Genomic DNA, 16,964 nt, shown 5'->3' with positions numbered 1-16,964 from the left:
GAAATATTAAGCTTCTCAATGATTAAAATTAGTGTTTGTCAAGGTTTTGGGTACCACCTTAATAAACCTATGTGCATTTTGTATGAATACCCGAAAGTTAATTTACAGCCTAATTCAAACTTAGTAGATTGACCATGTTTTCACTGCCAAGAGTCAAGATGTCATAAGAGTATAGGAAAGTATTATCATGTGCAATGACAAAATATTTTTTATTCGATCGTCACTGATGAGTCTTTAACAGACTGGCATACAAATTTCAATCCTGATGTCTATGGTGATAGAATAGAAAATAGAAAAGAAGATGCATCAAAGAGACAACAGCCCGACCAAAGAATAGCCAAAAGCCACCAATGGGTCTTCAACGCAACAAGATAATCCCGCACTTATTTGCGGACTTCAGCTGGTCCCTAACTATATTGTTTACTAGTTCAGCAAAATGGACGCCACACTAAACTCCAAAACATGCAACTGAACTAAAATTAGAAAAACACCCAAGACTAACAAAGACTAGAGGATTCTTACTTGAGACAGGTGCAAAAATGCGGCGAGGATAAAGATGTTTTGTGAGATATCAACCTCCCCTATACCTCCAGGCAATGCGGAATAAACGAACACACAGCAATACGCATAGTAAAAATCGGTTTAAAACAAGTGTCCGAGTCAGATGTTAGAATAGGTAACAGAAGAAACTAAGCAAAATGACAATGATCAACGTACATTTTTATTTAAAGGTACTTGCAGTTACAAAACCTAGTTCAAAGCCAACTTCCAATGCCTGGTTTAATTTTTCTAAAATTACTTCAATATCAATCAGTTCACATATAACGGATTAAGCATAAAGACGTCATTAGCAGCCTGAGCAAAACATAATTTTGTGCAATTCTAAAATATATAAAGGATGTTTGACCATAAATATTTAAAATGAATTGCAGTATGTATTAAGATGTTTAATAAAGTATTGCAAATAAAATCAATGCTAGTACTGAAACAGCATAATGAATGCTCTTACTACAATGATTCAAGAATGAGTTTATTCAAATGAACACGTAGTTGAATGGACCGTATTTTAACTTACGAGCTCCATTAACAAAAATAAGAATATGATATCCCGTTATATCGGTATCATTACAGTTATGTGTTTTTTTTATATAATGAATATTTTATTGTATATTCATGTTTTTCAATTATCATTGCCTATTACCTAACCCATAAGTCTCTGAACCGCGTAAAACTGGCAGTTAAAGCAGTTTTTCCTTAAGGGCAAGGTGTAGTAAATGAACCTTATCATACCGCTCCTAACACAAAAATATAATGGACATTACATAATGTGATCACCTAAATATTCCATCATTAAGACCCTTTCCGAGACTATTACAGTTACATAACATTGGCGGAAGATACCATGGGAACATATAATTCATAAGTTAAGAGAAACTGTCAACGCCATGCCTAAAACAGAAAGACGACGAAAAACATACAAATTCATAAAGTACTACATAGAAAACTTAAGACTGAGCAACACGAATCCCACCAAAAACTGGGGTTGATCTCAGGTGCTCTGGAAGGTTTAGCAGATAACTGCTCCACAAGTGACATAATTATTGAGTTTGGTGGAATAATATTCCAACAACAGTATGGTACTAATTCTATAGTCGCTTTCATTGCTTGTTTTTCACTCAAATTTTGAGAATTTCTACAACACTTTTAGAGTACCGTTTCCTTATTGGCTCCATTGAACTTAAAATTATAGCTACCACAGAGGCGAGGAGGCTTGCTATTTCTTTAAATTGAATTCAAGACGGGTGAACAATTAGAATAGAGGCCGTAACAGTGTGGACGACCTTAATATGCATGTTGTTAATTATAGTGAATCATTTACCTTTGACTGGTTTGTCATCGGCTAGCGATAACAATGAATTTACGCATACACAGTCTGTCAGAAGCCTTCCAGTGGGGATGTCAATAATCACTTGTTTCACATTTCGATACATAAAATTAAACTTTCTTCCAAAAACAAATTTAAAAAATTGTTTTAAATATTTTTTACCATCACACCCCCGACTGTTTCATTTGAAAGGATAATAAATGTGCAGAGCTAATATCATAAAAGTTTGTGGGGTTATGTTACAAAATATCTTACAAAGAAAAAATACTCCCACGTTGGGAACATCTAAGAGTAACTTATACTATTAATTCAATGGACAAGATAAGTTCGTGCAAAGAACTCAGGATAATGAAGAAATGCACGGCAAATCATATACCTATAAAGTCTTTTCTATTTTGTATAATGCTTTTATGTAAGTGGGAAACGGGTACATTTTGTTCATTGTAAATATGTTGTAAATCAATAAGTAGCAAAAAAAGAAATTGAAAATGACTGAAAAAAGTAAACATAACAAAAATACCAACTCCAATTCAAGACGAAAAGTCCCTTATCAAATGGCAAAATCAAAAGCTCAAACACAACTGTCATATTCAAAAAAGAGGGCCCTCAAACTAGACAACGTTAGGAGAGGGACAAGTAAAAAGTCTGTATATACATTAACCATATATGAAGCTTCATTAAGGGGCGGGCCTCTGTTTCTCCACTTAAATCCTCCTATGGAAATCCTGACCTGTTAAATGCAGCTGTTGGATCACAACAATCTTAATTAGAATTCAATTGTACTTACTTTTTTTAAATCTGTGTTTCAATATCTATCCATGAATTAAATTATGTGTTCACAATATCTTTGAATTAGACTAATTAAACGAAAGCCTCATACTAAACATTGTAACACATACAACTGTTTTTGTTGGCATAATAACCTACAAATTATCAGCTGTTGCAGTTCATCGGCTCTCGGTTAATTATTTTAATTTGATCATTCAACTTATCGTTTAAACGTGGACACAAAAGAAGAAAAAAATCAGATGAATTCCTTTTTTTTTTTTTTGTAATCTGTGAACATTTGAGTTGTAGGTCAATGAAAAAACACATGTTCTCAGTAAAGTACGTTAAATGGTATTGTATTCTGTTTGGCGTACAAAATTATAAGCCTGTTATCATTGATTAGTTTTTACAGGCTGAAAATCTAAAAGTTATCAAGCCTTACTGGAATCTAAAGTTTATAGATTTATTAATTGATAATTAGTGTTAAACACTGCTTTCAACACTCTTGACTATTTTATGGCGGTCAGTTTTTATTGGTGGTGGAAGCCAGAGTGTCCGAAGAGAACCACCGACCGTATGGAAAAGAAGATTAGAGAGTCTGTATCAAAATCAAAATGTTGTTCAGCTGTAAGTGTTGCTGTTAAAGGTATTTTGGTACAAAACTAAAGGGCGGATCCAGACAAAATACCATGGGGTGTCATCCAAGAATACTTTATAAAGAGTGAAATTCAATACAATGCAAATAAAGATGATGAGAGCTAAATGCAACGCTGACCTACACGGACTCTACACGCTACACTATGTTAACTTGGCGGGATGTTCATATTAAGTAAAGTCTCAGTGTTTCTAGAGTGTCGTGTTAATTAGTAAAAATAACTCATAAAAAATACCAGACTTATAACTTTGTAAATATCAACAACTTCGTAAAGACCAACTTTTAATTTATTGTAGACGTCATTCAACCCTAAGCCATTTAAAAGGCGTTATTGGTCACAAGAAAGTTTTCAAAAGACCAAGATCGCTATTTGAACGGTCACACTTGAAGCTTAGTCACACACATGGTGTCAAAATTTAGTCTTTTTTCCCTAATATTGAATCATCTGTTGAATTATGAAATTGCAAGAAAAAGTGTACATACAATTTAAGCTTCTCACATACAAATCTACAGCAGTCAGACTACTCGATCAACTCGCACGGTACAGCATTCTTTAAATTCTGGTAGTTATACGGGTTGTTAAAAGTTTTGCAAACGTTTATTCAGTTTGCGCTACCTCTGTAGCGGGCATGCGGTGCTTATAATAATGTAATTTCATAATATACTAATTACAGACCGGTGATCATTAGCAATTTATATATGTTTATCCGTGAATTCGAGTAAAAACATCATCCAAATGTAAAGTTGTGTTCAAGGGATGAAATTAACATTGTATAAAGTTAAATGCTACATGTTTATTTAAACATTAGACAATACAAGTTTATATGGTTTAAATGTACTTAAAATATGACAAATTATTTCATATCGGTTAAGAATTAGCTTCTCTTATTGGATAACAAGGGGCCACATGACATTCTTTATTCTTCAGTAATAAATTCTATCGGTCTTTAACAGGGAAAAAAACGGACCAGAAAACCGGTCGTTAACAGACTTGTTAATGACCGATGGGGCGTGGTTTCTCTATTGATAGAGATGTCCCTTTAATAAAACATTTTCCTGTTTTCAATTTTATATTGAAGTTGTTGAATTGTTTACCATATGTTTTCGTTAGTTATAAAATTATAGAAAACTTTATTTTGTTTTCATATACAAAAAATTGCACTTAAATGAATGGCAGTGACTTATAGTTATCACTATGACTGGTCCTTACTCTTTCCTATAGAAATCGTTCAATAACTGAGTTTGTTTTGAACAATTTGAGTTTATGAGAATTTTTAAAACTATGGTTCCTCAATGAAATAAACAGAATAGTTATTGAAGAACTGGTCATTATCGTGATACATGGACTGCCCGTAGGACAGTGGTATTGACTGCGACAGCGATATGGACCTCGACTACGGCTCAGTCATTATAGCTGTCTTAGTCAATACCACTGTCCTTTGTGCAGTCCATATATCACGAAAATGACCAGTTTTTCAATAACTATTATGTAAGTATTGTCTTCCCAATTAAGAAGATATTCACATGATCGCGAATGACATTACATCCTTTCCAATTGTTATTAATATGACCTTAATATGATTTCCATTTAAGTAAAGAACATCTAAATCATCTGTGTGGATCATTTCAACAGATGGAATGACATAGCAATGACATAATCTTTGAGAGGACATAAGGGATACATTGCTTACTATCGATTTATTGTTTTTGTTTTTTTTTTCTCTCTTACAAATTTCCTTTGCTATATATATATATATGTTACAGTGAATTTGTATAATCAGGGATTATGTAGAATCCCTGGTTTTTCAGGGATTATGTAGAATCACTAAACTCATTAGTGATTATATATAATCCCTGAAAATGACCAGTGATTTTACATAATCACTGAACATTTTACTAATTATTTTACAAATTCCCTAATATGATTTCAGGGATTATCAATAATGAAAAAAATAAAATAAGGGAAAGGTTTTACCAGTGATATTTTATTTAACTGTATGTTGAACCACAATATTTCACAAACAAATAAGTATGGCAGAGGAAAATACAAAATGCAAGCTATGGACAAGGAACAAAAAATGGTATTTTTACTTTGATGACAAAAGAACCAAGTAAAAAAGATTAAAATCCTGCTTAATTCTATCTGCTAACAAAGTGTATATTTAAATTGTTTTAAGGCTGCTATTATCCTATATATTTCATACATATTACACTCTTTACAGCATTATGCAGTACTATAGGAGGGGACGGGGTTGGTGGGCATGGATCTAAAAATAGATAGTCTTCAATATTTGACGAAACAAATATATATTTTGTGAAAAGCAAAAGTTGTCAAAACTAGATATACAAAAACAGAAGTACCATTTATATGATTTGCGTCTCATAAGTATACTAGTTTTTATAACAAATCAGTGGTTGATTCGAGTTGAATTGAGGGCGTTGTCCATAGCGGGGTTAAAGAACATGAAATTCAATTCTGAGAGAAATAACGCAACAGAATTCTGCTAGCATCAGCAATCCAGTTCACGGCTGCTGATTCCCTTTTTTTGGGTACCTTCAGATGATTGTATTACAAACTTTATTTCTCTTAGACATGCCCTGAAATCTGATTCGATATGAGAAAGACAAGATTTTTTTTTAATGTGGATAGTGTAGTAAAACAGATGCGAATCAGGTAGATGTGCCTGTAGAAAAACAGGGCAAATGTGCAAAAGTTTCTGCCATCCAAATTTATTTAATGAATGTTTTAATATATTGTGCTTAACATTTTTGTAGTTTGTGTAAAATATATTGAGGTTATCATTTTAATATATAGTGCTTAATATTTTAATTTTGTGTGACATTTTAAAATATTATGCCTAACATTTTTATTATACTTTAAGGTTATCATTTTTGTCGAGCCTGCGACTTTTGTCGCAGAAAGCTCGACATAGGGATAGTGATGAGGCGGCGTTAGCTTTCTTCTTAAAAGCTTTATATTTTAGAAGGAAGAAAACCTGGATGCTTCATACTTTGTATATAAATGCCTTATGTTACGAAGTTTCTGTCTGTCACATGTCCATTGTTCTTGAACTCATTTTCATGGTTCAGTGAGTACTTGGAAAAAAGTTAAATATTTTTTGTAATGTTAATTTCTCTCTTATTATGAGTAATAGGATAACTATATTTCGTATGTGCGTACATTGTACCTTGCAGGGTCTTCATGCCCGTCAGACAGTTTTCACCTGACCTCGGCCTCATTACATGGATCAGTGAACAAGGTTAAGTTTTGGTGGTCAAGTCTATATCTTAGTTACTATAAGCAATAGGACTAGTATATTTGGTGTATGGAAGGATTGTAAGGTGTACATTTGCAACTGGCAGGTGTCATCTGACCTTGACCTCATTTTCATGGTTCAGTGGTTATAGTTCAGTTTTTTTGTTATGATCTGTTTTTCTTATACTGTATGCAATAGGTCTACAAATTTGGTGTATGGAAATATTTTAGAATGTTTGTAATGAAGTTTTATTATGATTTGATATTATAAGTTATTTAGTTTAACTTACATTCATTTTCTTCATACACAAAACTGTTTCTTCATTTCAGTTATTATGCATAATCCCTGACGTCTTTTCTAGTGATTATACATAATCCCTGAAAATTTCAGTGATTATATATAATCCCTAAACTAACCAGTTATTTTACATAATCCCTGAAAATTTCAGGGATTATGTAGAATCCCTGATTATACAAATTCACTGTAACATATATATATTATATATACATCAGTCTAGAGATTTGCACAACGATACTTATATAAGATGGTATTATACGAAGATGTTGTTATTAAATCGTGTTTACAAATATTTCGGCTTAACAAATAGCCTTCTTCAGTGTCAATTATTTTAACAATACTGATTATATGTATAAAAATAGCTCAATAATACAGGTAAGTTTTGGTCTATTGATTTAATCCAAAATCCTGAACATCATAATGTAAAACAAAACTCAATACTCAAATATACGTGACTTTGTATACTTACATCCCAAAATGAGTGAAAAATAAAACTTAGTATTTTTATTGATGCCGTTTGGATGATGTACATTTAGTTCCTTTATCCAAAAGCTTTCCCGAACCTGTCGCTGGGCATCACTCCAGTGAATGTTCTGTTCAATCACTAGGATCTTCATGCGGTTAAAGTCATCAAGTTTGTGACCAGACTGTCTGAAATGCTGAGAAACTGGGAGAAGTGGCTTCTTAGAGATATCACTCCTATGGCCATTGAGGCGTTTGTGGAAAGGTTGCTTTACCTCACCAACATATTGGAGGCCACAAACCGAACATTCTAGAATGTAAATAACATTCATACTTTTGCAGTTAACATTGCAAAATATCCTATAGTTATTTTCGGTTGCCTTACTGTGAAAAGTTGATGAGTGATGCATCTGTAGGCAGCATTTGCAGCGTTTTTCATCACACGAACGACATTCTCCAGAAGTACTTCTATTATCAGACACTTCAGCCCGCACCAGCAGGTTCCGCAGACTATTGGGTTGCCTAAAAGCTATCATGGGAGGCTCGGGAAAAATCTTGGATAGTTTGGAATTCTTTTCAACTGTTTTCCAATGCTCACGAATGACACCGAAACTGTTTTTGAGAGAGGGTTGGTAAGTAAGAACACATGGAGTCCTTTTATTTTTTTTTTTATATTTGTATTCTAACAGTTTACTCCTTGGAATAGTTTCCGCTTTCTGAAAACTTTTTGGATAGTTCTGTGTTTGTAGCCCCTTCTCTTCAAGCGGGTTTCGAGTTGACGTAGTTGTTTTTTAGTTGTTTCTGTGATGGAACATATTCGCTTGACTCTGAGTGCCTGACTGTACGGGATGCTCTTAGTACAATGAGCAGGATGGCAACTTTTAGGGGACAGATATTGGTGAGTGTCAGTAGGTTTAGAATATAGATCAGTGGATATGATGCCATCTGTGAGCGAGCTGGAGGTATCGAGGAAGGTGATACCATCTTATATAAGTATCGTTGTGCAAATCTCTAGACTTATATAATTTTTTCCTTATCTGCACAGTATCGTCTCTTCTAGACGATCCGGTACATAGTAAATTTGCTGGTTGGTCCTTTTTACAGACTTCTATATTATTTTTCCTCTGAATGACCTGTATTATGTTATTCACATAATCCCAGTGAATTTAAGTTTTCAGCTCTTATATCATGAACATCAATGATTATTTTAAACAACTTAGAGCTATTAAACAAAAACAAATTAGAACTGAACACCACTTATCTAATTTAACCCATTATGTGTATAATGAAAGTATTCCTAACGGACTACAAATCAAGCTCATACCACAAACACCTGGCAATTTATCCAACACATTACTTTGCAAATGGGATCAAACCCTCTACCATTGTTCCAAGCGGTTAATGGTCCTCCTCAAACAACACTGCGAAGAACATCTGAAAACTCTTACTGGCGAATTTAACACCCTTTTTAATAACTGCAAAAAAGATCTCACATCTGACAATTGTGATGCTATCAATGCTCGCCTTAAAGACATAACAACCATACAATCTCAAAATTTGAGTGAAAGGCAGAAAAGAAAATTCCGTAGGGATGGCATCGAACATATCAATCCTTCTTTACCATCTGAAAAAAAGAGAAAATGAGTAAGGCGCTTTAAACGTAGGTCACTAGAGACTGATTCGCCCTCCAACATTGTGGTCAATCTTTCTAAACACCAGTTAACGGAAGCTGAAACATCTCTACTCTCGAGAGGCTTAAATTTCTGTCCTCTACCTGCCCCTGTCAATGAAACTAAATTGTCGGAAGACCTTGACAATTTTGCCAGAAGTCTACGCATTAAGGAATATTTCGCGTCGAAGGAAAATAACAACAGAAGCTCGGATAGCGACTCAGAAATTTCAGAAGACGAGAACAACTACAAATTTATAAAAAAGAGTACTTGGATCCCTAAACCGAGCAAAAATGCCACCTTTTAATCATTTATTGACAATTTTAATTCGGACATTATGAGAAATAACAATAAACCTTTTGACAATCTTACCAATGAAGAACGAACTGCACTGAAAAACTTAAGTGTCTGATAATAGAAGTACTTCTGGAGAATGTCGTTCGTGTGATGAAAACGCTGCAAATGCTGCCTACAGATGCATCACTCATCAACTTTTCTCAGTAAGGCAACCGAAAATAACTATAGGATATTTTGCAATGTTAACTGCAAAAGTATGAATGTTATTTACATTCTAGAATGTTCGGTTTGTGGCCTCCAATATGTTAGTGAGTCAAAGCAGCCTTTCCACAAACGCCTCAATGGCCATAGGAGTGATATCTCTAAGAAGCCACTTCTCCCAGTTTCTCAGCATTTCAGACAGTCTGGTCACAAACTTGATGACTTTAACCGCATGAAGATCCTAGTGATTGAACAGAACATTCACTGGAGTGATGCCCAGCGACAGGTTCGGGAAAGCTTTTGGATAAAGGAACTAAATGTACATCATCCAAACGGCATCAATAAAAAATACTAAGTTTTATTTTTCACTCATTTTTGGGATGTAAATATACACAGTCACGTATATTTGAGTATTGAGTTTTGTTTTATATTATGATGTTCAGGATTTTGGATTAAATCAATAGACCAAAACTTACCTGTATTATTGAGCTATGTTTATACATATAATCAGTATTGTTAAAATAATTGACACTGAAGAAGGCTATTTGTTAAGCCGAAATATTTGTAAACACGATTTAATAACAACATCTTCGTATAATATATCTTATAAAAGTATCGTTGTGCAAATTTCTAGACTTATATAATTTTTTCCTTATCTGCACAGTATCGTCTATTCTAGACGATCCGGTACATAGTAAATTTGCTGGTTGGTCCTTTTTATAGACTTCTATATACATATATATATATATATATATATATATATATATATATATATAAACAAGTCTTAATTGAAAACAACGTTCAAACCTATGATTGCGTTGGATAAAAACCGCAATTTTTATACGTGTGCATGCAAAACAAATTTCTTGATAGAGGGGTCTAAATACAGCACAAACAACATTCTCCAAAAGACCAAAAAAGTGAAAAAGTATATTTTAACAAAACGCATTTGACTAACAGGTCGAACAACAGATGTTCTTAAACCCTGCTGACTGTCATTGGCGATTGCCAAATAAACGAATCACAAGATGTTACAAAATGGATCTAATTAAAATATATATATATATATAAACGGTAATTTTAACATTGATTCTAGTGTCTGAGATAATATTTACTTAAATTTTCATTCGACCTACCCTTTCTCCCCATTTATTATTATTTTCTTTCTTATGATATATTACTATAACGTTATCAATATGTAGAACTCAGTTTAAAAAAAAGATTTATAATGATTCTAGTCACCTGTGTTCATGATAACAATAAGACAAACAACAATATCCAAGAATTATTAGTTTCCTTTTGGCTGAAATCCTACAGAAATTGCTTCAGGGTATTGTACACTTCGTAAGTGCAGTTATTAAGATTTCACCATTACAGGTAGTCTACAATAAAAAATCATAATAGCATTAAACATTTTTTTTCTAGAGGTTATTGATGTGTAAACTGGTGCGATAAACTCACAAACTAATTTAAAGAAGGACTTTTATGTGAAGTTTGTTAATCAACGGCCCAGTATACACATCAATAACCCCTCCAAAAAAGTGTTTTATTGTGAAAACTTTTAATCCAAACATTAGAAATTTTTAACTAACCATTTTATTCATTGGCTCCTATATGCCGTCAAATCTACAGTCGCAAATAAGGAGTGAGCCGCCATATTGACTTGCTGAAATCCATTGATTTTCGATTTAAAGTAATAAACTCATAGTAGATAACAGGATTGAAATTATTTTATACTTCAATTTTTTTAAAGAAATTTGAAAATGTTTTATTTACTTAGGGATAAGTTTTACTTTAAAAAAAATGAAAACAACACGTCATAAATGTCATACATCCGAAGCGCAAGTGTCAGTGGACTTTACTGTGTAGGAAATTCCCTTTTCTTATGAAATGTACTGCTATTGAATTATTGACTTCCCGTACTCTAATTCGCCGATAGCTTTTCTGTATGCATGCAGTGACCTTAACTACGAGACCTATTGTTGAAACTTCGGCAAGGGAAAACTCGTGATGAAAGAAAAGGTAAACAAACGTGGACTGAAAGGCAGATAGTGTTAATTGACTCGAAAAAAAAAGAAAAATGAATACACCAAATTATTTAACAACTGTTATGTCAAAGTTTAGTAAACTTATGGAAACGGGTAGAAAATACATTAAACAAAATTAATCTCGCTCTATTAACTCACATATTTTCCATGCACTCCATGATTCTTTATTGATTCTTTATAAAATTCACGATCGCTAAACTTCGGCAACAAAACCTGAAATTTAATAAGCAGCTAAGGTTTTTGATCAAAAATCACTGAAGGGAATATTTTGATTATTCGTTTGGGCATCGTAATAAATGTAAAAAAACATCCATAGAGGTCTTAGTTTAGTATATACGCATACATTGGTTCAATAATATCATTAACATTATAATGACAAGAAACTCGTTGCATAAGACTTTAATGCTATAGAATCAAAAGTGAAACAACACCTACCTCAAGAACTTCATTTTGATACAATATTTTTATAATTTGAAGCGTACATGTAATCGAATAATCTTCAGCTTGGGGTTTTTTATGTCTGTTTGGGTTGCTTACCGAATTTTGTCGATATGACGGAACTAAAACAACTGTCATACAAGTGGGAGATTTAGCTAGCTATAAAAGCAGGTTTAACCCATCATTTTCTTTGTAAAATACTTGTACCAAGTCAGGAATACGGCAGTTGTTTTTCACTTGTTCAGTTGATTGATAGCGTTTGATTTTGTCAGTTTTTTTTTTGACTTCCCCTTTTTGAATTTGCCTTAGAGTGACAGAAAATAAGTTCCCCCATAATAGTTGTCCCATAGAACTTTTATCATATAACAAAAGTTCCACTGGGAACTGTCCTTATATAATATTTTATCCAATACTATAAGAATATTTCCTATACAAAGGATAAAATATTACATAATGAAAGTTCCCAATGGAACCTTTGTTATATGCCAGAAGTTCTTTGGAATAAATATAAGGGACAATGTTTTGACATTTGAAGTACCAAGAACAATACCAAATAGGGGTGACATGTAACATTAAACACAAATTCATTTTATCAAACAATATCATTCAACTTGTTAAAATCTATATGATTCATTGACAATCAGAATCAGTTGTATACACATTTTGTAATAAAAGACCTCTACAAAATTTGTGGTACAAATTGCCAACAATGTATGGGCAAAATTCATTAATATATGTATACACTGAAATTTGTAAGTTCATCTGTGATATTCACCTTTGACCTTGAAAGTCAATGTTCTAAAAGACAAGGACAGTTTACTAAGTTTGGGTAAAATCCATCGAAGGATGTTGATTGTAGATTGATAAAAGTTTCAGGAATTTTTATTATGTAATCAAAGTTCCAAGAATATTTGTTGAAAATTAAAAGTTCCAAGAATATTTGTTATATAATAAAAGTTCCAGGAATATTTAATATATAAACATGACACATGTCACTCTTTCTTTAAAGGAACAAATATTATGAAACCATATGATGTTTTAGTTCCAGGAAAATAACTTATGAAGGTGGAAATAATATTATGTAGTGTTTGTTCCCAAGAACTTTTGGTATCCATAGTTTTGTTCCAGGTGGAACAAGTATTATGCGGAACAAATATATGTTCACACTAGAGTTCGGTATTTCTGTTATACTTTTTTCATTCGTATTCGATCTTGCTTTTTGTTAAGATTATTCGTGAAATTTCGCAGAATTTTTTTTATTTTTAATTAATTTCACACATTTTTCCGAGCTCTTATGCGTTGTTTCTTTTTGTTATGCAATAGATAAGGAATGATATTTCTGTCATTTTTTTTTATCTTAATTTAATTCCTTTGGTTATTAAAAGACGGGTTCTGAGTACTCACTGCATTAGTTTAACAGTGCAACATATATGTTACCGTATCGCTCGTTGATTTGAAGTTGATGAAAGATTTAGGTAGTATGTCTGGTGAATTTATTTGTTACATGACGAAACTCGGGGAGTTCATAATTATCGGAATTAGAAACTAGAATCTCTATGAATTTAAACATAAAAATCATTATAAAATACGATATTGCTGTAAATGTCTTTGAGTTCTAGAGTTCTTTTATTATTATCGTATAATATGTTATATTGCTTGATTAGAATCTGATCAAAGGAAAGCAATGTAAATTATGCTTTCATAACAGCAATTCACAAAATAGTACTGATTACGTATCTATAGTTGTTCAAATTAGTGTGCTCCTTACACAATAAAAACTGCTCTAAAAGAGAGGCGAAGGATACCAATGGGACATTCAAACTCATAAGTCGAAAATAAACTGAAAACGCGAGGGTAAAAAAGAAAAAGACAAACAGACAAACAACAGTACACAAAATAAAACATAGAAAAAAGAAAAATAACAAAAAATACCGCACTTCAATGAAAATTCAAAACGGAATGTCCTCTATCAAATGGCAAAATCAAAAGCTCAAACTCCTCAAACGAATGGAAAACAACTGTCATATTCCTGACTTGGTACAGGCATTTCCTTATGTAGAAAATGGTGGATTAAACCTGGTTTTATAGCTAGCTACACCTATCACTTGTATAACAGTAGCATAAAATTCCATTTTATTGACAACAATGTGTGAACAAAACAAACAGACATAATAGGTATAAAACAAAGACAAAGTTATTTGGAAGAATGACTGAAATCAACACTACAAGTTTTAAGGTCACCATCACGAATCAGTTGACTGATAAGATGTGTCAGTGTATCAACTCATTAACGACGTGTTAACCCGGCGGTCTTCATTTTTTTTTAGATACCAGTAAGTCTTTAATTTTACGGATTGTGTCCGATTTTCGATTGTGACATTTTGATTATGAATTCACATGGTGATGCGTGCATAGCAGGAAACGCTTACCCTGTGACGTCTGAATGCATCCGATTTCGCGCCTTTTGGAGATTATGCGATTCCCTCAGTTTTTGTATGTTGCCTTCGTTTGTTTCTTCCTAATGTATTTACGCGATTTGAATATTAATAAACTACTGTCGACTTGTTTTAAATTATAAAATTATACCACCATCATTCCTAGTGCTAATGTTTTTATTTCACAATTAACAGCTTCAAATGTTTTCAAAGTTAACGCATTGATACATAAAATGGAGTTCGTGTTGCTTAGTAGTCAGTTTTTCATGTTTTGTATACTGGTGTTTGTCTTTAGAAATCAATTGAAAAGAACTTGGCTTGTAAGATCGTCGAGAAGCACAAAAAGACCTTACAAAAAGACAATATAAACAAAGTATCGATCTAAAAGTACTCGCAGTTGCTAGAAGCTAGTTCAAAATAAATTTTTGACTAGAAATAAACCATGTTTTTACAGACTAAACTAGACCATTTCCGATTCGTGACCCAAAAAACTAAGTGGGATACGACTTATGTATTGCGTGTATCAAGGAAGCTCGATTCAATTTTAAGGCCTTCAAAACAAAAATATTCTAATATCAGTTGAGTTGATATTAAAGACACTGCAAATGCAGTTAATTTACTTACATTTAGTTCAGGTGAGTAATAACAATAATAGCAAAGTCCAACTCAACCAACTCGTGACGCAAAATTTTCGAAGGGATGACTAAACTTAAACAATTGGAACCTTTGGTTTTATAGCTCCTTTGTTTTAAAGCAGCAATCCTCTATTAAGGAAATCATGATGGGAAATCCAGGCTCCGGAATATCGTATTGATACACTCATCAAAGGTACGAGGATGGTATCAACTGGGACATATATGCTCCATCTGCAGGCGCTACTGGAATATTGCTGCATAGAAATGGAAAGTTAACAATTGGGAAGCTGAAATCATCTCTTTTGTCGTAAAGTTTTGTTCTCAACCGACCCTCATTGTCAATTTCTAGATGCAAGTCAAAATATTAGACAGACTTAAATGTATCTGTTGTAGCTTTATTTCAAGTTCGATGGGATAGATGCATTCAATTTTGAGTTATTAAGTGATGGGACATCATATATTTATAGCGGAAATTGAAGTTAAATGATAATGATACCTTCTTGTTAAGTTTGCCTGTATGAATTAAAAATCACCAAAAAGAGGAGCACAGTTGGTTCCAATGAGAATGCCGATTGTTTGTTGAAAATCCCGTTCTCCAAATGTAACAAAATATTTTGTCAATCAAGAAACAAAACACCTTTATATTGTAAGTATCAGAGTGATATTTTACCATGTATGTTTTGTGTCTCCCTAAAATAAGATATTTGTATTTACGTTGGATATTCTTTTTTTAGGAAAAAAAGGGAGACCAATTATTTTATTTTGTCTTTAAGTTTGGAATGGGGAATGTTTGTGTAAATGTTTTTTTATACTATAACAACAGGAAATACACTTAGATCTATGTACTCTAACATATCTTTGTAATCACATCTGTTTGACGGCATCCCTACCATAGGTAATTGCACAAGAACTATGAAAAAAGTATACCAAAAATACCGAACTCCAAAGCAAATTCAAAAAGGGTCTAAGTCCATAAAAACTGACAAAACCAAAAGCTATCAATCAACGGAACAAGCGAAAAACAAAGAAAGAGGTTTTGGGTAGCGCTTGGAAGACCAAGCAATATGTTGTTGCTTGTGACTGATCAGTTAAACCGTATATATTTCCCTCGAGTTTATATTTGTAAAACTGGGTTGATTCAAAGGGAGACAACACTGATAATATTAGGTATCGGAAAACACTCAAATTGGTTGTTAGTAATTATTGATAACACGGAATACACAAGGATCTTCGTGGGCGTAAATGGTTTACATGTTGAAATGTACTATTATATTATTTATTTATGTATTTCCCTGTCCTGAATGTTCTTGCATTTATTTGTACTGTATTCCTGTCACGTAATGTTGTAATTTTATCAGTATTTTTAACATTGCCATATAAGCAGAAGGTTTGGCTAGCCATAAAACCAGGTTCAACCCACTATTTTTTCTTGAAATGTCCTGTGCCAGTTCAGGAGTGTGGCGGTTGTTGTCACATAGTCCGTTTCTATGTATTTTGCATTTGTTTTTGTGGCAGTTTAGTGATCTGTTGTTCCATTTTGTTTCTTCTTGTGGTTGATGTGTTTCCCTCGGTTTTGGTTTGTGCCCCGGATTTGTTTCAATTAAATCAATTTGTGACATTTGAACAGCGGTATACTAATATATCCTTTATTTACAAACAACTGAATAAGTTTTTTTTTTAAATACGGACTTAGTTTGTCACACGGATCCTAGAAAATTTCATAGTTGGGAGAATTTAATTTTCAAAAGTGCATACAAAATGCATTTGTGAAAAAAACACAACAGAGCCTGTGTCGTCATTAAAAAGCAAGAACTCCAACAAGGAGTCGACTGACAATTTCGGCCATGTTGACATATTTAGGGAGCTGCCATTTGATTTTTATGGGGGGGGGGGGGCTAGGATGAAAAATTTTGTCT

The 16,964-nt window shown here is 32.9% G+C and overlaps 1 protein-coding gene across 1 annotated transcript in view; it reads left to right on the top strand.

Annotated features, from left to right (window-relative positions):
• The window catches only part of LOC127700912 (2,4-dienoyl-CoA reductase [(3E)-enoyl-CoA-producing], mitochondrial-like), a 70,588-nt gene that overhangs the window by 33,161 nt on the left and 20,463 nt on the right, over positions 1 to 16,964 (top strand). The window lies entirely within an intron of this gene.

This window comes from Mytilus californianus, unplaced genomic scaffold, assembly GCF_021869535.1.
Source record: "Mytilus californianus isolate M0D057914Y unplaced genomic scaffold, xbMytCali1.0.p SCAF_5, whole genome shotgun sequence".
Taxonomy (NCBI): Eukaryota; Metazoa; Mollusca; class Bivalvia; order Mytilida; family Mytilidae; genus Mytilus; species Mytilus californianus.
This window is presented reverse-complemented; position numbering and strand designations above follow the sequence as displayed.